Below are 20711 nucleotides of genomic sequence, written 5' to 3' on the forward strand. Positions count from 1 at the left end.
CAAGCTGAGTCAGCCCTTTTTTCAGCGACATTTTCTGTAGCTTTTTACGGGGCCTTCCGCATCAGCGAACTGGTAGGCTCCTCCAGGGGCGACCACGCGGGAGGGTTGCAGAGGAAAGATGTGTCGGTCAGCGCTGGTTTTATAACAATAGTCCTGCGGAAATAAAAAACGGATCAGGTTAAAAGAGGAGCGCGCATCACACTTAGCGCCGCAATCGGCTCCCTCCTTTGCCCTGTGACTCTGACGGATACTTACCTCTTTGATCGCCCTCCATAGGGCCCCTCTGCCTTGTTCATCCATCCTAACGGGGACTGCCTTTCACGCTACCAATTCCTAGAGGTGTTCAAGTTAGTGCTGAGGGCAATGGGGGTTGACCAAAAAGGGTACTCCTCCTATTCCTTTCGTATTGGGGCAGCAACACTGGCGGCGACCGTGGGCCTGTCAGCATCCGCGGTAAAGGGTATTGGGCGTTGGTCATCGGACTGCTATAGGCGATACATTCGGCCCGAACTAGCATGAAGTCAGCATGTAATTCTGTATGTGATCTCCTCATGCTCTTTTCTTTTATTTCAGTGCAATTTCTCAGTATGTAGTTTGGGTTTTGGGGCATTCGTTTGTGCAACGGGCGGCGTACCGGGTGCAACAGCTCCGTGAGTCGAATCCGGCGATGGTGCAAGGCATGGCTTTCCGTTGGTGTGGAATTGGAGGAGTGGGAATCACTCAACTCCATTGATTGGTCAATGAAGCAAACGGTTTTGGGGGGCTCCAGTCCCCAAACCTTATCATCATCCACTTAGGGGGCAACGACTTGGTACATTTGGGTCGAAATGCACTGAGAGAAACAATATTCTTGGAGATCACAAAGTTAGCAAAACAGTTCCCTAAGGCAGGGATTGCCTGGTCCCAGATGGTTCCGCGACGCAAATGGGGAGTGGGGATCAAATCAAGGACAATCAATGTTTCAGTACGCCGTCTCAACGCCGAGATGGCCAAGTTTTGCCCGGGCCCAGGAAGATTATGGAACATCCCCCACAAACTCTTAAAAGGCCCACACATGTTTCATAAGGACCAGGTGCATCTGTCAGATGCTGGTACTGACCAATTCATCCATGACATGTGGTATTTTGCTCGTAGTCTTTTTAAGGGTGGGGAGGGCGAAGGACCTTTAGGGCCCTGGTCGCCCTCATGGCGGAAATTGAGATATAAAAGTGGCTAGAAATAACAGGGGGGTCCCCTTGGTTGGGGCCCCAGGAGGACACCAGGGATGGGATCCTGAAGTTCTGAGCCAACCTGCGGTCGTACACACCAGATCAAGGGGTAAGGGAGTTCAGATCGCTTGGGGGGCCATGGGGTGCCCAGCTCTTGGCTGCCCCAGTATACCCCGAGTATGATTGGTGTTTGGAGGGGGGGCGGAACCCTGGGCATGAGGACAAGGAACGGTGTAGTCAGGGTAACCGCCCCTCCTAGGGATACAGGTGAGATATGGGTCACCTGTGTGGTCCAATGGTGGTTCAGGATAGGAAGGGATCCTGTCAGGAAAAAGATTTATGGTCACTAATTAACAGGATTTGTAGTTATTGTAAATATTTGTGCAATTATCTTTATGCTTGATTTATGAATATGTTTTCTTTAAAGAAATTAATTGGTGTTTAAATAAAACCACTTCCAACAAATTAAGCTTGTTGGTCTGTGTATAGCTGGTGGGGGGAGTGTGGGCTACCTGGAGGCCTCCAGATCCTATCCACTCTGCACCTCACAACACATGGACACGCATCAATTATTGGCTTGTATCCGTCACAACTACATCCTGGCTCGGTTCCATTGCGCACCTACCATGTACTCTCTCCGATCATTCCCCAGTCAAGATGACATTCCATATTCCACTCAGAGGAGAACGTGAGCACCAATGGCATTTTCCAAATATGGCATTACATGATGAGCTATACCGCACCAAACTCCGCTCGGCGATCACAGAATTTTTCGAGCTTAGTAAAGACTCAACTCACAAGCAGCCCTCTGGGGGGCCGTTAAGGCATACATCAAGGACATCTGTATATCAAGACACTCTGGGGGACTACGGGACATACATCTGAGCCTCACATGTGTTGAGGCTGAAATGACAGACCTTGAACAAGCAGACGCCCAACAATCCACCGGATCTCTATTGGACAAACGTATTTCCCTATTCGATGAATTCCACGAATTGGCAGAGCGCAAAGCAAACTACTTAGGGAAGTATGTTACAGCTCGCCGCTTTGGAGAGGGCGAGAGACCAGGCCGTACACTGGCCAGACTGTTACAACCTCCCAGAAATGCATCATACATACCGGAGCTACAATGGGCAGACTGCGTCTGCATAATACACTCTGTAGATGTACAGGCCGAACTTTTTAGCTATTTTACGCAGCTTTATTCCTCACGCCAAAGCGGAAGTTCTCTGAGATGGTGCAATACCTTGACAGGTGGCCATGGTTTGGCTCACCTCTGCCCAACTGCAGTTCCTCAGTGAACCATTCCCCAGGAAAGAGATCACCCTTGGAATAGATTCCCTGGACAGCTCTAAAGCACATGGCCTGGATGGCTTTACAAGGGTTTTCTACAAAACTTATAAACATATATTAGCACCATATCTCATTGCTAAGTATGAAGAGGAACTCGAAGTGGGTACGCTCCCACCGACATTGCGGGAGGCAGAGTTTACCCTCCTCCTAAAACCTAGGAAGGACCCCCAGCTGTGCGGTTCTTACCAACCACTGTCCTTACTTAATTTTGATAATAAGATACTGGCCAAACTGTTAGCCACGCGCCTCTCACTTCTGATGGACCAAATCAACTCCCTTGCCCAATCGGGCTTCATACCCCATTGATCAACGTCCTTAAACCTTTGCACAGTTTTCGCTGTGCTCAATAGGATCTACCCGACTACACCTGCTGCAGTTGCCCTACTAGATGCTGAGAAAGCGTTTGATTCCTTAGAATGGCCCCTTCTACAAGCCACTCCCCGCAAGCTGGGTATTCCGCTGTGCTGCACATCCTTGATTATGCCCTTATATTTGCAACCGACAGCCCAGATACGATCCAATGGCACACTATCCCCCCCTTTGCTGGCACCAGGAGTGCACTCTGACACCACTGCTTTTAATTATAGCAGTGGACCCCCTAGTACATCAGCTACATGAGAAGCATGTGCACAGGGGATTGCAGTTTAAACCAGGTCTATTCCTAATTTCACAATTTGCAGATTACATCTTATTATTTGTACGTCACCCCGCAGACAATCTGGCGCTGATTCTCCATGAGATAGTCAGATTCTGAGACTTTTCTGGACTGCACATTAATTGGGCAAAGTCTAAGCTGTTTCTTCTTACAGACCCAAACGCCCCGGTGCGGAACAAGTTCCTCCTAACATGGTGGCCCAATTATGTTCAATATTTTGGTATACACATACATTGTGACAAAGAGCAGGTCATACGATTAAACTTCAGCCCAGCTGTGGACAGACTGATTGCTCAGGTAGAGTGATGGATCGGCCTTCCTCTCGCCATGGCAGGTCGCATTGCCATTATCAAAATGGTGGTGCTACCCCGCTTTCCGTATCTATTTCTGAATGTGCCCATACCACTCATAAACTCCTTCTTTGCAACCCTCACGAGTCTACTGGTACAGTTTATATGGGTGGACAGACAACCCCAACTTTGTTGGGATACCTTGATACTCCCTTACGAGCACAGTGGGTTTGGTGTTCCCCATTTTCATCTATATTACCTGGCTGGGCAGTGTCAGTTTGCCTATCATTGGTACCACGCAGATGCATGCCTTCCGTACACCACATCTGAAAAAGTCAGAGCGGCTCCAACTCCACTGTGGGTACTACTCCCAGTTGGCCAACCATTGGATCCAACGAAAATCCAAACCTTCACCACTAGCTGGGCCTGGCAGAAGCTCACTCGGCTTCTAAATGGAGGCATACTGTACTCCCCTGCAATACAAATGGTGAATAATCCTTGGCTCACCATTACACAACAGAAGTTGGTCCAACGCACAGTTACTAACCTTGAACTGCACACTTTCGGAGACCTCTTCCCGGACGGACATGTCTTCTCCTGCACTTAGCATGACAGGTTTCTTACTGCAACACAGATGGATCTCTTCGTGCTCAGATGTCTCCAAAATGCCGTGCGTGCACTGATCTCATCATATCCAATAGCCCCAGAGGAATTCATGCCACTTACTCTAGTGATCACAGTCAATGTGGGTGACAGATTAATGTCTAAACTATACCATACTTGCCTAGGCCTCCTACCGGCATTGGATTAGAAGCTCAGAGATACCTGGGAAACGTATTTAGGTCACCCCCTATTTGACAAGATCTGGTATGCCTGCTGCACACAAACACATTTAGTATACCTTAACCACTGCCATAAGCTTATACTTTATAAGTCCTTATGTAGAGGATATGCCACACCTGCTGCATTGGCACACCTCAACCCTGCACGACCCTCTTATTGCCTGAAATGTCACACAATAGCGGTTGACTTCACCCATGCGACATAGGCATGTAACAGCATTACACCCTATTGGAGGGACATCTTCGGCTGCCTAGCCTTGATGATTGGCACTACATTTTGTTGCCCTGAGGGCAGCTGAGGGACTTCCAGCCCCACAATACCGTGCTCCAGGAGGCACTTGCAGAGACCGGAAGTTGCGGGCCATGAGCACTATATAGCGCAAGCCGGATACCCGCAGCGCAGGATGCAGTTTGTTGCCCTGAGTGACTGGGGGCGGCTAAGGGACTTCCAGCCCCACAACACCATGCGCCAGGAGTTCCTTGCAGAGACCTGAAGGGACAGACCTTGAGCACTATATAGCGCAAGCCGGATACCTTCAGTGCGGGATGCCTGCGGGCCAAGAGTGGGCTCGTCTGCAGCTAGGCTGGGACCACTCTCTGACAAAGGGCCCCAGGGATAGGGCCATTATTTTCCCTAAGGCTCCTGTGTTATAGTTGGGGACTGGTCCATCTGCTGCTAGCACTGTGTTTGTGAGGCATTTAACCCTTAATTTCCTTCTTGAGGCCTTTCAAGTGTTTTAGCTCCTAAACCAGTACTATAGGCAAAAGAAAAGCTCCGGGCAGTCCCTCTGTCATGTCTCCCCTGCCTACAACTGGTAGCAACAAGATGTTGCAAAGGGCTGTGAGGATAATCTCCACAGAAACTGCTCTGACTGAGGGAAGGCTGTTGTGTGCTGGCCCCCTTAGATCCCTGATGCTATCCCTTCTGCTGCCACCATCCAGGCTGCCACTACAGTTGATTCTGGCCAACAGTCAGACATGCAACCACAATTGATGAGTTGAACCGCTGCTTCCTACGCCACGGGGACACTCCCCAAGGAAGGTCAGCGGTTCGTTAGCCAACGGCCCACAACAGTTTCCAAACAGCATAGATGCCTCCCCCCATCAAAAACGCCAGCCAGCCTGGCTAGCCCCCCCTCCAGAATCTTCTCCACTAGCGCCAACCTGCCCAGGCCCGGGGGGCCTTACCTAATCTACCATGGGTCAAGGACTTGCTGGAGGACTACCCTGGGAAAATTAGAGACATTGTGACAAAAGAACGCTCTCCTATTTTGGCATGTCAAGCAGCTATTGAAAAGGGAATCAACAGCATTATGGACCTGCAGAACCAGCCACCAAGGGTTTCTAATTCAGTCCCTAAGAGTGTCCATGATAACATTTCCAACCGCTTGACCAGAATGGCCATTGAGGGATCAGCTGACTCTAATTGTGCCTCCACGGATGCCCAGCATATTAACATTGCTAAGCTTCCTGCTGGGATGATTGATGTCCTCTGCCCCCCTCCCAACGCCGAAGCTCCGCTGGGTATCAGGCCCCTTAAATAATAAGTTGAGAGGTCGAGGAAATCAGTGATGCTGCCTAAAGATGTTAATTTTCTATCGTAAATATTCTGTGATACGTCTTCCACCTGCATCTTGCCTCTACATGGTTATTTTACCAGGTGTACCAAAGGAAGGGGCAGGAACAGCTTACAACTAAATGCTTGAATTGGCTGGCCCAACACAGGAACTCCCCCCTTCCCTGTCCAATGACCTTCTTTTAACTCTCGGGGTGGCCTGGCTAGGGCCAGAGCCAGAGGATAACCAGGGTGATTGTGTTGTCATTAACTTTAGGTCACCCTGGGTAGTGCATAGCCTAACATTTAAAGGCTATTAAGACTCTAGAAGAGCATCCACTGTTGACGTGTTACCGTTAGGGTACTTCTACAAACCCAGTCCTGCTCTGCCCATCGTCCAAACAGGTCGCCCACACAGCCACTCCCAGCCGTGCGGGCTTCTTCTAATGATTGTGTGAGCTCTACAGGAGCCTTCTTTAGAATTCCTGTCTCCAATCGATTTGACACCCTGGAGGGGTTTGACTGACTCAGCATCTCCAGGGGTATCCTTGAGGCAAGGGACCATACTGAGGACAAGTCAACTGGGTTAACAAGTGATTCTGCCTTTCCTACTACAAATTGTGAAAACCCTCCTACTAGTAACTCTCTTATGGTGAATATTCTGCGTTGGAATGTAGCAGGCCTGAAATCAAAGATAAGTGACCTGGGGTTGGGGCACTCATAGACCAATTTGACATATGCTTCCTGCAGAAAACATGGAGCCTAGAAATTGCCCACAGGTCGAGCTATGTATCATATTATATTCCAGTCAGTGGTTCCAGCAGGGATCACCCCTCTGGTGGTCTTCTTATGTGGGTAAAAGTAACTCTAGATGCCAAAATATGTCTACTGCAAACTCCCTCAAAAGACAGCCTAGGCATATCCATTATTAGAAAAGATTCCCACAGGTATCATGTGTATAATGTCTACAGTAGAGTGAATAGGAGGGGGGAGAGTCTAAGACGAATCGAGATGTCATCAACTATGTGGATACTTATGACAGCGATAATCTGGAAAATATAGCGGGGGACTTTAACTCCACATTTGAGCCCTTTGACAATGGTGGAACCTCCCCTGCAGTGGCAGTAGACGAACAATGGGGTATCTCAACATTAAATATTTCTCCAGTGAAACGTTTGACAGATGCAGCATATCAGCTTCTGTCTTTTTCATTGGCTCACGTGCTGAGGGCCTGTAAATGTCGTACACCATCTGGCACGCAGGCTAGTTATACATTCAATTCCCAAGGGCTGTATGAGCAGAATTGATTATATTCTAATCAGTCTTCCTCTTTGGGGTTGTATGACCGACTTGAGGTTTTTGAATAGGCTATATAGTGACCATAATGCCCTCCATTGCACCCTAAAGGGCCTATTTAATCATCTAGTTAATGTCCCGCAGTCCTTATCTAATAATTTGTTACCTGTAAACAATAGGCGGAGGGTGAAGTGGAGCAAAGTAGTTGACAAACGAATCCTCAGGGACAAGATGGGCACAGCTCTGAAAGATGCACTTTTTGGTTTAGATAACCTCCCCTGTGCGCAGGACTGAAGTTCTGCCATTTTACTTATAAACAAGAATACATTTAATGTTCTTGGGTAGTGTTTCAAGAAGACCTGCAAGCCCTCTCGTGTGCCTACAAAGTTAAATCATACATGGTTCAATGAAGATTGTAGTCACAGCGAAAAGGAGTTGTGTCACGCATTAAATAATGGTGATATTAGCCTAATCGAAGCAAAGAGGAGAAAGTATAGACTCGCTCAACTCCATGCACATCAGGAGTGCGACACGCAAGTTTGGGAAGATATATACGAGGCATCTGTCAGTAAGAACACTAAAATATTTTGGAGGTTGGTTGCCAATGGGGGGCATTGCGTCCCCAAGCTCCTTGCTGACTTTATTCCTCCTGAAATATGGGTTAACCATTTTTCTCATCCTTATGGCCATTCAGCAGGGCAGGCATAGAACGAAGGGGCCCTTCCAATCTCAGCGAGACATTCTGCTCTTCTCCCACTTAGGATAGAAATAATGGAAACTTTGTGCAACACAGGCCATAGCATTGGGGAAAGCCGCTAGCCCTGATGGAGGGCCGGATTATCTTTTCTTAGCAGATGTTGATGGTTGGGCTCTGTATTTGAATAAACTAGCAAATCATATCCTGGATAGAGCAAGAATTCCTGATAGCTGGAAAGCAGCAGAAATTGTTCCCATCCACAAAAAGGGTCAGCGAGACTTGACCCTTAAATATAGACCAATAAGCCTTATTGATGTAGCACAAAAGGTCTTTGCCAGGCAGATTCTTGGAAGACTGAAGACCTGGATTGAGGAACACCAGGCCCTCTCACAGTTCTAAGTTGGGTTTAAAAGACACATCAATACAATAGATCAGATATTTAGGTTTTTAACTATTTATTGGAAGACCGTGGTACTCCAGAAGGCCCATTTGTATTTAGTCTTTTTGGACCTAAAATCTGCTTTCAACTTAGTCCCCGCAGAAAGTTGTGGGCAGTTTTGAAGAACAATGGGGTACCCTACGACTTTTTGGACATTTGTGGTGCCTCCACATCAGAACACATTTGCTTAAATCCAATGGGGCCCAGGAGGGGATTTGACAGAATGGATAGGGGTTCACAAGGGTGTCCGTCAGGTATGCATCCTCGCTCCCACCTTATTTTCCTTGTTTTTAAATGATGTGGTCACCTTCCTGGAGGATGGCGTGGGTGACACTCCACTGGTGGCGGGAGGTAAGATTCTGTTTCTGCTTTTTGCAGATGACACCCTTCCTGTGTACCAAACTCCAAGTTGCCTGCAACATGTAGTGGACAGGTTTGTAGCTTCCTTCTCCGACCGTGGGTTGGTAATTAACCATTCCAAAACTAAATTTATGGTCATCAGCCCACATAGGTCTTTTAGGGGTACGATCAAGCTGGAGGGCAAGTCGTTGGAAATGGTGACTGAGTTTGACTATCTGGGATTAAGGTTAACTGGGTCCATCACATGGATCACCCAGATCAAAAGGAGTAGCCCGGGTCTAACTCAGCATGCTGCAGCCATTTAAAGGCTGCACATTTTATCTAGAGCTAGGCGTATATCTCCTGTGATTAAGGTAGATAGGGCGAAGGCAGAGGGAAGAGCTCTTTATGGAGCTGAGCTGTGGAGTACCGCTAATGTGAATGCACTTGGGGTAGCCGGGAACTCCTTACTTAGGGGCCTAGTTAGTCTCCTAATAACACCCCCCTATTCCCATTGCGCCATAATATGGACATCACGCCAATGCCCCATAAGGCTGGCTAAGACTACTCTTGTATTAGTGTAGGCTCAAATATACTCTGGCCCTTCATTACTATAAATCCCTTCAAGAAGCTGTTTTATTGGACAGTTCTGGAAAGATCAAGTGGTAAATAGCGTAAAGGCAACCCTAACCCAGCTCGGCTTAGGAGACCTTTCGTTCACTCCCTCCTCAGTAAAATCTATGAAAGTTAATACTCTGAACGAGGTATATTGGGACCACTTTTTTTTAAACTGAATTAAGGAATGCTAAACAAGGTTCCTTAACTTATTATGTCTTAGATCTTAATACCTTTTTTTTTTAACCAGTTTAGATTACATACACTCTCCCAGGGCCAGACAGCTGTATCTTAAATTTCGGTGCTGTACTTTGTCTCTTTTCTCTGTGCAAGCTAAATGGAGGAAAAATTCTGCCCTTAAAACTATGTGTCCATCGTACTGCCAGACCGAAGAATCTATGGTCCATTTTATGTTCTTCTAGCCTGGCTACTCACGCCTAGGAAACCTTGGATCATTCCGACCTGCAAGCAGTTGGGATGCAGGCAGATCCATATAGCCCTCAGACTCCTGCACACAGAGCAGCTCCAGTTGGTCGTATGTGTGGTCGCTAAATATCTCGACTGGAGTTGGTGTATCAGAAGTAAAGCTGTGAGATAGGTATTTTTACCCCTTTAAGTGCAAGTACACCAGTATGGGACACCTGTAATGGAAATTGGCTGACAATTACACAGGTTGTTTGTGTTGTGTTCTTAAGCCTATTAATGGCTTTCAGGATGTTGATGTTATATACTTCAATCATTGACTGACCCCCTTATATTCTAGTCATTATTATTGTACATGAGATTAATTTCACACGGTTTTATAATTGTTTTTATGTTGTATTGTTTTTCTCAACTATGGTAGGTACTTTTATGGTTGTAAAATACCGAATCAAGTTTATGATGATGATGATAGGCACTACACTCAAACTAAGCCCCCTGCTTGTATTACTGGACTACGTGGAGGATTTTTTTTAAAGTGTGAGATGATTCACAGCAATAGCATTGGTCCTGGTCGAATGCGAGATCATCCTGCACTGGGGAAGTAATAGCCCACTCACTACAAAAGCATGGCTAAAGATTTTGTGTACTTCGACAATATTAGAGAATTGTATGCTGCTATCAAGCCACCCACATCCAGGCCAAAAGACATATGGCAACCGCTGAGGGACTATCTGTTGATACCTGGGCGCCCCAGAGCTGGGCGTGTAGACTTGATGCGCATTAGGACCCCTGTACACAAAATGGTTGACACACACACTCACTGGTAACATGTATAAGCTCTGCATCTATGTTTAGTTCACTACATGGGCTTCCCATCTCTTATATGGACTTTCATGCTGGTAATGTACTACTTGTTATTTCTGGTAACCTTACAATTTGTACTCCAATTTTGCGATGAATGTTACTCCCAGAAGTAGGGAGTTTGATTATGTTTATATATGGCATGACAAATGATAAATGTTCTTTTAAAATAAAAAGGGAAAATGTCTCACTAATGTTGATGTGTGGAGTATGTCCCGGTTGGTGAAATTGTGTGAAACGAAGTTTGGGAGCACTAATGTTAGCCTTTGGTGAAAAGGTGATAAATATGCGTTCCCCTTTGTCATATTTTACAAATTAAAAATTGTATGGTGGGGTAATTGTGAATTTCCATTGCGTTTTCTTCTTTCAAGCATCATATTGCATTCTTGCCATTGTTCTTTTAAAAATATTTTTCTTTGTCATTGTGGGGAGGGATATGTGTTGTACTAGGCTTATCCTTGTTGGTATGGGTCATCTTAAAATGTTATGAGTATTCCAGGGGAATCAGTTGGAGCTGGGAACTGGAAGGTGACTGCCGTTCTCGGTTGCTGCTGTGTTCAAGTAAGTTTCTCCAGGTACTCGCCGCAAGTGCCCTGTCATCCCTGGAACCTAGTAACAAAGGTTGGGCTTTTGAAGCCCAAAACAAGCTCCAGAATGTAAATTGATCTTTAATTAAAAAAACTTAGCACTGATTACCCATGTCACAAATTACGTGCAGCTTGGAAACTATGGACATAGAATTATTTGATGCTCTTCGCCGTTTTAAAATAAAGAAACAACATTCTACGTTAATAATAATAATAACGTAGGGGTTTGGTGTAGTTATGGGTGAGACTGACAATGTACCCATTATGTCACAGTACTGGCTGAGCGGGTACTCCCCACACTAGGATGCCTTTCCTCAGTCGGGGCCCCTTACTTGGGTACCCACAGACCCTATTACCCCAGTGGAACAAGATGGGGATCAGTGTGTAACTGTCTGCTTCTGAGACGTCGGTATCAGCCACCTATGTTAGGCCCACGGGTTCTACGCGGGCAGTCCCTGCCCTATCAGAGGTGGGGGGCAACACTGGTTTCTCGCCCCTAGGAAGTGTGTGGCAGAAGGACCCTGGCTACCCCCACCTCTCTTGTTCCCGGTTCCCAGAGATCCCTGGCACTCCAAGGCTCTCGCGCACGGCCCCGGCGCCTCCCTAGTTACGCGAGATCAGGTGACGCTGGAACCTCTGAGTCTGTGACGTCGGCGCCTGCTGATTCCGCGGACAGCTGCAGCGGGCATCATTGATCAGAACGCCTGGAGCCAGGAAGAAGCAGCAGTAGCAGCGCGAGCCGGTGAGCGCCACACAACCCTAGCGCCCCCTCCGTGCACCGCAGCGCGCGTTTCCCTGTCCATCCCTTACTCCGAAGGGCCGAGGCGGCTCACGTTAAACTACCGCCGCCTGCTTCAATGCGAAGAGGACGTGGCCCCTTCCTTCCATATATAAGCACGTGACTTACCGTATTTAATATGGACACTGGAATAAGTGCTGGTTCTGTGCTGTACCGTGCACTGCGCTGTGACATGTGTATAGCGCTTTCCTACCAGATCAAAGCCTCATACTGCTTGCGTTAGATAACCGACGGGGCCAAGGATGTGCTAAATAAGTAACCAACCCATGTCTATTTATTTTAACAGAAACGACAAGAAGCACCTGCTGTCTGAGTGGTACGTAAAATTATTTGTGTTTCCTATTCATGTCATGCGACATACATGCCATCGTTTAGGTATTTTAATAGCGAGTTTGGAGACTGAAATTAATCGGGGATATTGTATTTTTGTGCAGAGGAACAAAGTGAACAAATATGTAGAATAAAGTATACATTTCTAGCTGAAGCCAAGTGGAGCCCTTTACTACAAAAGGGTTGGTTGTACATGTCCTTATGCTTGCTAATACTTGTGTGACCAAGAGCTGAGCCTTTAGTGTTGCAATTCATCACGAGTAAACAGACTCTTTGTTGATCGAAAAACAAGGAAATCTGATTTGACCCCTCCCGTGTTTACACGAGGCTAGGGGCTTCATAAGTTGTGAAGCCCCCAGTCTCCTGTAAACCTGGGAGGGGTCAAAATGAAGGACTTTGCCTTCGCGATGTGGTCCTTTTATTACTGCGATGTGCGCCAGCCTATCTCAGAACACGTACAATAATATCAGATTTCCTTGTTTTTCGATCAACAAAGGGCATGGGTTTGTTTGTTTACTCGTGCTGAATTGCAACACTAACGGATCAGCTCTTGGTCACACAAGTATTAGCAAGCAGTGACCGGCTGATCGTGATAATTCCTGTTTTCTGGGCGGGTGTTACTCCTTCAGCGTGTTTTTTGTTCTCTCACTTAATCATTAAATGAGCTAATTTAAGAGAGCCGCAGGGTCATGGCACTATGTGATAGAAACCTGTGTTAATGGCAGGGTTACACAGCTTGAGTACTATGTACAGTGCGGAATCTTGGTTTGTAGGATTTTAAACAAATATCTTATTTGGGAATCCGCCCTTCGAGGTCGCATGTCGCGGGGGTGAGTGCCCGTGTAAGGATAGTTTGCGTCTGACAGTGTGCGCCACGCCCCTCGCTCTGATGTAAATTGCGCTGTACAAACTGACCTGGAAAAATGAAAGTGCTGCGAGCAGTGATCTCCGTGCTGTGGAGCACGGCATTGCTGTGTCACGGGGAAGCGATGAAGGCGGACCTGTGTGCTGAGAGAGGGATCGACGCAGGGAGAGGGGGGAGCGAGCGCGCAAGGCAGGTGCCCAAATCTGTGATGCATCCCGAAAGCGCTACCGAAACTCTTCATTTTGACTCGCCCCGTGCTAGACCCGTTCTTGAAGGCAAATCCGTGCTTTAAATGGAAAAATAGAAGTGCAGATACTCGCTATTTAGAGTACCTGTTTGCTCCTGTGAAGTGCCGGTACTCATCCATTGTAATGTACTGCAACAGTGCTGAGAAGTGCAGGTACTCTCCCCTTCAAATTAAATAAGTGCAGGTTAAGTACCGGACAGTACGTGACCATTTAAAGCACTGATGCATATTCAATTGTAAATGTAATCTAGGGAGTGGATATATGAACATATTTTCATAAGAATAAAATGAGAAAATTGTTCAGGAATCCTCCATTAATAAACATTGTATAGATCACCATTTAATTCACAGTAATAGCGACAAGGCTATAAAGTCCGAAAAAATGACATCACTAACTTGTGGTAGCAAAAAAGACCTAAAACATGGTAAATGTATTGATCTTTACATGACTTCATTCGTCTACATGTCTGTAAACCTACCTCTCTTCTTAACTCTGGGTCGGACTGGCCTACAGGCAGTCTGGCAGTGCCAGAAGGGCTATTCTGACTGGTTAGTGTTTGGGCCATTTTGTGCCTGTTTGTGTACCTGGTGTATGGTGTTGTGGGCCGTTTTTATGGTCTGGCTTGATAGAGCAGCTGTTGCCAATTATGTGAGCATCCGTTGAGAGGGGCTGTGGCTCTGCCATACATTGGGAGCTGGGAGTACATGTTTTGATTGGGCAGAAGGTGTGTGCTCCCACAGAAAAAGTGATTTACCTAAACACTGCTGTTTTTATTTTGTTAACTTATACTGGTGCCTGTATTTGAACTTTCAGGGGTACACACATGACATTGTAATGCTATGATATGGTGTTTTTGATAACTAGATAATTGATGTTGCTTTTCTCTGGCAACAGCACCGTTGGGAGGAGGGCAGTCATTAACCTACATGGATGTTTAGGTGTAGCTTGAAAGTGCAACTGTCGTCTGATTCTTTTAACCTACATGAATATAATTCTGCTGTTCTTTTGATTACACACAAATACATATCCATCCCCGCTGCATTTACTTGTAGTGATTCAAATTACTATACGACATTCCTTTAAAGCCAGACCTATTGCCATTGCCAGTGCCTGTTTTCTGCTGATTTTCTTGAAATTACCACAAACATTGCCTGTAGGAATAACAATGACTAGGTGATGAAATGTCTTTTTTCATGCTTGAGTCTTCATAAGTGTAACCATGCCACCCGAAGCAGAACAGCCAATGCATGTTTCGTCATGTAATGGTGCACATGCCTGCACATTTCTAATGCTTTTATGAAAAAAAATTAGTCGGGTATGTCAAGAAAAAGGAGTCAAGAACTATCTTGGAACAAATTTATTACATGAGGGGTGGCGGTTATGCTCTCAAAGGATATGATTACTGGAGCAACGAAAATGGACTATTAAGAATATTATGATCGCAAGACCCCACATTACTATTTAATTACCTTTTTAGCTATCTTCTAATAGCAGCCACTTTTATTGTGGTGTCCTGGCCTAATTTCTGCCCCAGTCTGAACCCAGCTTTTTTGTTGTTGTTTTTACTGGGTAATGTATAAAAGAGGATCTGTTTCTTTATTCTGTGTCTGTCCATATTTTCCCATATATTGAATTACCAAAGGGAACATCTTGTGGATGGGGAGGTTAATAAGGGTGTGCCCAGCAGCATGTTGAGTGTGTGGCAAGGCTCCTCGCAGGCTGTCTCTTTTCACTCTAAGCATCGCAGGAGTCCAGAGAGGACTTTCATCCATTTGCACCCACAGTGATTAGTAAACCACTTCAAGCGGCGTCAAACCTTTTGTGCACTGCTGAAAACAGGCCTGTGTCAAATATTCTAGTTGTTATTGTACATCCTAGTTTGTGTAGACTGAATGTTATTGTTAATTAATTGCTGCATTGTAATTGTATTAATATTGGAAGACATCAATTGTTTGATTCAGCATTCATTTACGTAGTGTAATAATTGATATGAAGTTTATTTTTATTTTTAGACCATCATCAGTTCAAGCCCCTATGCACATCTTTACGGGACAACTAAATGTTCTAAATAATCTTAAAACAACTGCGCTATTTCTGAAACAAACAACCATAGTTAGTCTTTCAGTTATCAGATGTCCTTGCAGGGTGGAAAGCTCAAAGGCTGGGAGAAACATGCATAGAAGTGAGTGCCTCCACTACAAGGCACCCATCCACAACTACAATAGAGTAGAGTTCAGTGGTTGAGTGGCAGAGAGTGTTCTAGAGTGCACTGTAGTGGAGTGGGGTGGAATAGGTTGGAGTGGATTGAAGTGTGAACTGGTTTGGAGTAGAGTGGGCGGGATTGAATTGGGGTAGAGTGGTGTGGATTGAGTGGTCTGTGGTGGATTGGACTGAAATGGGGTGATGTGGATTGGAGTGGGGTGGATTAGATTAGATTGGGTAGATTGAATTGCACTGATAGGACTGAAAATGGATTGGATTTGGGTGGATTGGAGTTGGGTGGATTAGATTGAACTGGGGTGGGGTGGACAGGGATGGATTGGATTTGTTTGAGTGGGTGGATTGGATTTATTGGACTGGAGTGGGGTGAATTGGATTGGGATGGAGTGGACTTCATTTCATTCATAATAATAGCTTTATTTTGATCTCCAGGACCATAAAAGTTCGAACAATATGTACAATCGTCATATTATTATAGAAATGACTAAAACCAAAGATCAGATAGCCAGTAATACATAGCTTACCACATGTCACACTCTAAAATTCATCAATAAAATTGTTTGGAAAGAGTCTGAAATTTAACAATTCTAAAATCCAGTAGTTTATGCAATCCAATAGCTAATCAATTGCTGGCCAAATAGTCATTGATGGTCCAAAAACACCACTAGTCTTCCTCTACAAGATGTTTTGATAAAATTATAAATGCAAATTAAAAAATAATACCACACCTGCAAATTCAGAGGGAGGGTTCCACTTAAAACCATAAAAATGCAAATTATTGAAAAAATGAATTACCATAAAATCTGAAAATACTACAGGTAATACAATATTATGCCATATGTCCAGTTTAACATCTTAGATTGTGATATTCACAATGAGGCCTACATATTAAAAATGCAAATGTCATCACTTACAAGTACAGATTGAAAGAGGATGGTTCCACTTAAAACCATAAAAGTGCAAGTGCATGAAGAGTTCATGATCATGGGCATACAACGCTCTTGCCCTTTACAACATACCAGAGAGCCCCATCAATACCTCTCATATTTCAGTTTAAAACCGGCCTAAGGCACAAGTCACTTTCAGAAATCTCTTGTCCACCAAAAGGGTGAGGCCTTGATCCCAGTTATTAACCTTACATTCATTACAAATTGGCGTTAACATTTTTTTCCGCTCATCTAAAAACCATAAACAATCCAATAAAATATGTTGGGCATTATATTTTTGTTTTAAGCCACATGTACACAAGCCAGAGTCATCCCTAATTGTGCGCAGATCTTGCTTCGGAATTTGTTCTTTACGCCACTGATTCCCTGCCAAACCTAGGAGGGCACAAATGATCTCTAACTGATCTCTCACTTGGAAGGCCCATTTTAATTCACTTGTCATAATTTCCCTTTTACTTAGTCGTGCTATTTTAGTAATCCCCTCATCAGACAGGCTCAACCAATATTTCAATGAGGCTTGCATTCCCTGATAACTCCACGCCATCATTTGGCATTCCGCCCTTATTGCCTGAATCATACTTGAGGGGGGAAGCTTAAGCAAATGTTTCGCACATTTACTTTCTTCTGCATCCCAGTGCAGTTCTCAGTGAGGGTTAAAACTTCCCCCCCCCCCCATGTTGGAATTGAGGACACACCATAGCATTAAATGCAGAAAGTATAGGACGACGCAATGGTCCTCCATACTTCCTCTTAAACTGCTGTAATCCCCAAACCGATGTTAGTGCCTTGGTTTTTAATTGATCTATATGCTCTTTCCATCTTAATTTGGAATCAAACCACATGCCTAAATACTTATATTTAGTTACCGACTCCACTTTATCACTTCCCAGGTACCGGGAAAATACTCCTTTCCTTTATCCCAGAGCCATTATTTTTGCCTGCTCCAGATTTACTGGGAGCTTTTTATTTTGATATTACTTATAAAAAGCATTTCGTTTTCTTTGCAACCCCAACTTAGTCATGCCCACTATCACCAGATCATCTGCATATAATAAGCAAGAGATATGGGTGCCATCCATTTTTGGGCAAAGACCCCTAGCCTCCTTTAGTACTTCTGGCAGGGCAGACAAAAATATTGCAAACAGCAGTGGGGCCACAATGCAGCCTTGTAGTCCCCCATTCTTCATAGGGATCTTCTTGGATAATGATCCATCCACATCTAAGACCACTTGGGCCCAGTTTTGCCGATGTAGTCCCTGTAAGAGGTACAATAGATCTAAATCGATCCCAAGCTGCTTCAACATACTGTAGGAAAGTACCATCTTGCCTGGCATGTTACCCCCAAATTTCACTGTATATATGTTGTTTTAGTTGTATGTGTCACTGAGACCCTGCCAGCCAGGGCCCCAGTGCTCATAAGTGTGCCCTGTATGTGTTCCCTGTGTGATGACTAACTGTCTCACTGAGGCTCTGCTATCCAGAACCTCAGTGGTTATGCTCTCTCTTTGCTTTCCAAATTGTCACTAACAGGCTAGTGACCAATTTCACCAATTCACATTGGCATACTGGAACACCCTTATAATTCCCTAGTATATGGTACTAAGGTACCCAGGGTATTGGGGTTCCAGGAGATCCCTATGGGCTGCAGGATTTCTTTTGCCACCCATAGGGAGCTCTGACAATTCTTAAACAGGCCTGCCACTGCAGCCTGAGTGAAATAACGTCCACGTTATTTCACAGCCATTTACCACTGCACTTAAGTAACTTATAAGTCACCTATATGTCTAACCTTTACCTGGTAAAGGTTGGGTGCTAAGTTACTTAGTGTGTGGGCACCCTGGCACTAGCCAAGGTGCCCCCACATCGATCAGGGCAAATTCCCCGGACTTTGTGAGTGTGGGGACACCATTACACGTGTGCACTATACATAGGTCACTACCTATGTATAGCGTCACAATTGTAACTCCGAACATGGCTATGTAACATGTCTAAGATCATGGAATTGTCACCCCAATGCCATTCTGGCATTGGGGAGACAATTCCATGATCCCCCGAGTCTCTAGCACAGACCCAGGTGCTGCCAAACTGCCTTTTCCGGGGTTTCACTGCAGCTGCTGCCAACCCATCAGACAGGTTTCTGCCCTCCTGGGGTCCAGCCAGGCTTGGCCCAGGACAGCAGAACAAAGGACTTCCTCAGAGAGAGGGTGTTACACCCTCTCCCTTTGGAAAAAGGTGTCCGGGCTGGGGAGGAGTAGCCTCCCCCAGCCTCTGGAAATGCTTTGATGGGCACAGATGGTGCCCATCTCTGCATAAGCCAGTCTACACTGGTTCAGGGATCCCCCAGCCCTGCTCTGGCGTGAAACTGGACAAAGGAAAGGGGAGTGACCACTCCCCTGACCTGCACCTCCCAGGGGAGGTGCCCAGAGCTCCTCCAGTGTGCTCCAGACCTCTGCCATCTTGGAAACAGAGGTGCTGCTGGCACACTGGACTGCTCTGAGTGGCCAGTGCCAGCAGGTGACGTCAGAGACCCCTTCTGATAGGCTCTTACCTGTGTTGCTAGCCTATCCTCCTTCCTAGGTAGCCAAACCTCCTTTTCTGGCTATTTAGGGTCTCTGCTTTGGGGAATTCTTTAGATAACGAATGCAAGAGCTCATCAGAGTTCCTCTGCATCTCTCTCTTCACCTTCTGCCAAGGAATCGACCGCTGACTGCTCAGGACGCCTGCAAAACCGCAACAAAGTAGCAAAGACGACTACTGCAACCTTGTATCGCTGATCCTGACGCCTTCTCGACTGTTTTCCTGGTGGTGCATGCTGTGGGGGTAGTCTGCCTCCTCTCTGCACTAGAAGCTCCGAAGAAATCTCCCGTGGGACGACGGAATCCTCCCCCTGCAACCGCAGGCACCAAAAGAACTGCATCACCGGTCCTCTGGGTCCCCTCTCAGCACGACGAGCGTGGTCCCTGGAACTCAGCGACTCTGTCCAAGTGACTCCCACAGTCCAGTGACTCTTCAGTCCAAGTTTGGTGGAGGTAAGTCCTTGCCTCCCCACGCTAGACTGCATTGCTGGGTACCGCGTGATTTGCAGCTGCTCCGGCTCCTGTGCACTCTTCCGGGATTTCCTTTGTGCACAACCTTCTGAGTTGTCCTCCGGCATCGTGGGATCTCCTTTTGTGACTTCGGGTGAGCTCCGGTTCACTCTTCTTCGTAGTGCCTGTTCCGGCACTTCTGCAGGTGCTGCCTGCGTCTGTGAGGGCTCCCTATCTTGCTAGGCGCCCCCTCTGTCCCTCACGCAATTGGCGACATCCTGGTCCTTCCTGGGCCACAGCAGCATCCAAAAACCCTAACCGCGACCCTTGCAGCTAGCAAGGCTTGTTTGTGGTCTTTCTGCGTGGGAACACCTCTGCAAGCTTCTTCACGACGTGGGACATCCATCCTCCAAAGGGGAAGTTCCTAGTCCTCTTTGTTCTTGCAGAATCCACAGCTTCTACCATCCGGTGGCAGCTTCTTTGCATCCTCAGCTGGCATTTCCTGGACATCTGCCCAATCTCGACTTTGTCGCGACTCTTGGACTTGGTCCCCTTGTTCCACAGGTACTCTCGTCCGGAAATCCACCTTTGTTGCATTGCTAGTGTTGGTCTTCCTTGCAGAATTCCCCTATCACGACTTCTGTGCTCTCTGGGGAATATAGGTGCACTTTACACCTACTTTTCAGGGTCTTGGGGTGGGCTATTTTTCTAACCCTCACTGTTTTCTTACAGTCCCAGCGACCCTCTACAAGCTCACATAGGTTTGGGGTCCATTCGTGGTTCGCATTCCACTTTTGGAGTATATGGTTTGTGTTGCCCCTATACCTATGTGCTCTCATTGCAATCTATTGTGACTGTACATTGCTTGCATTACTTCCTTTTGCTATTACTGCATATTTTTGGTATTGTGTACATATATCTTGTGTATATTTGCTATCCTCATACTGAGAGTACTCACTGAGATACTTTTAGCATATTGTCATAAAAATAAAGTACCTTTATTTTTAGTATATCTGTGTATTGTGTTTTCTTATGATATTGTGCATATGACACCAGTGGTATAGTAGGAGCTTTGCATGTCTCCTAGTTCAGCCTAAGCTGTTCAGCTATAGCTAC

The 20711-nt window shown here is 46.0% G+C and overlaps 1 long non-coding RNA gene across 2 annotated transcripts in view; it reads left to right on the plus strand.

Annotated features, from left to right (window-relative positions):
* The first annotated feature begins 11634 nt into the window (after positions 1–11634).
* LOC138245585 (uncharacterized) overlaps positions 11635–20711 on the plus strand; it is a 94953-nt gene continuing 85876 nt past the window's right edge. Inside the window, exons 1-2 of one of the 2 annotated variants that reach the window (XR_011194144.1) lie at positions 11635–11902; positions 12246–12275. This is a non-coding gene — a long non-coding RNA (uncharacterized lncRNA). The remainder of the gene's footprint in view (positions 11903–12245; positions 12276–20711) is intronic. The other variant, XR_011194143.1, reaches the window with a different exon arrangement.

The sequence above is a fragment of the Pleurodeles waltl genome, chromosome 7 (assembly GCF_031143425.1).
Source record: "Pleurodeles waltl isolate 20211129_DDA chromosome 7, aPleWal1.hap1.20221129, whole genome shotgun sequence".
Lineage (NCBI taxonomy): Eukaryota > Metazoa > Chordata > Amphibia > Caudata > Salamandridae > Pleurodeles > Pleurodeles waltl.